This window comes from Ictidomys tridecemlineatus, chromosome 2 (genome assembly GCF_052094955.1).
Source record: "Ictidomys tridecemlineatus isolate mIctTri1 chromosome 2, mIctTri1.hap1, whole genome shotgun sequence".
Lineage (NCBI taxonomy): Eukaryota > Metazoa > Chordata > Mammalia > Rodentia > Sciuridae > Ictidomys > Ictidomys tridecemlineatus.
In genome coordinates this window covers 183,414,682-183,415,788 of record NC_135478.1, presented here as the reverse complement: position 1 = coordinate 183,415,788, position 1,107 = coordinate 183,414,682, and the positions used below count along the sequence as shown (strand labels likewise).

At 32.1% G+C, this 1,107-nt stretch overlaps 1 pseudogene; it reads right to left on the bottom strand.

The window, feature by feature from the left end:
• Positions 1–543: 543 nt before the first annotated feature.
• On the bottom strand, positions 544–645 carry LOC120892093 (small nucleolar RNA SNORD116; annotated as a pseudogene).
• Between the last annotated feature and the right edge of the window lie 462 nt (positions 646–1,107).

The following is a 1,107-nucleotide window of genomic DNA, read 5'->3' as shown; positions in this document are numbered from 1 at the left end:
TTCTGTTTTTTTTGTTTTGTTTTGTTTTGTTTTGTTGTTGTTTTGTTTGGTTTTTTTTTTTGTTTGTTTTTTGTTTTGTTTTTGCTTCTTGGCCATAGAGCAAAGGTTTTGTTCTGTCACACTCTCCTCACCATGATGGGATGCCTCACCATAGGCTGCTTCACCACAGGCCCAAGGGCAATGGGGCCAATTGACCATGGACTTATATCCCCCAAACTGTGAGCTCACATAAACATTTCCTCTTTGTAATTTGGTTTATCTCAGGGTTTTTATTATTGGTATTATTATTTATTTTTTATTCTTTATCTTACGTACTTGCTATAATAGAAAACTAACACTGATATCTGAGCCATTTTTCAATTTTATTACAAGGAATAGCAGCTGAATTTATATCATAACTAATTATATCTGGCTTTAAACATGTAAATTACTTTTCTTTAGCATAGAAGGTCCCCTGAGAAGAATAATATAATATAGAAATATGATATCTTTAATACAAAAAAAGATCTCTGATGGTATTTCCTTTCTCTATTTTAACTTAGTGGACCTCAGTTTGATGAATATGACAATGTAGAGTGTTCACTCATTTTGTTCAGTTTTCGAAGTTTTCTGTGTGTTACTCCTGATAACAATAATCACAGATATGATAAACAGACCTGCTGTGCATAATTTCCTCATATACTGTTTCCCCAAATTCTTCAGTATCATTCTACATTCATACTTGCTATAATCCATGTCTACTTTAAATATTATTTTTCCAATATTTTCTTTAAATTGACTTCACATGGCTCATTTAAATAGACACTGGTATGACTCGGAGTAGATAGTACTTTCCAAAATAAATGCATGAAACACACACACACACACACACACACACACACACACACACACACACTCACATACAAAATTAAACCACAACAAAATGTTTATTGTCTGGAAAAGACCCCAAGCCTAAGACCTTATCTTTACTTATTTAAAGAGATCAGTTAAATTAGAGGTTTGTTTAAAACACCACTAGCAAAAATAAAGACTTTATTTTTGGCATAAAGTTGAGAAGGAAAATATTTCTATGTGATTAAACATCATGTACTGCTGCATGAACCCTAA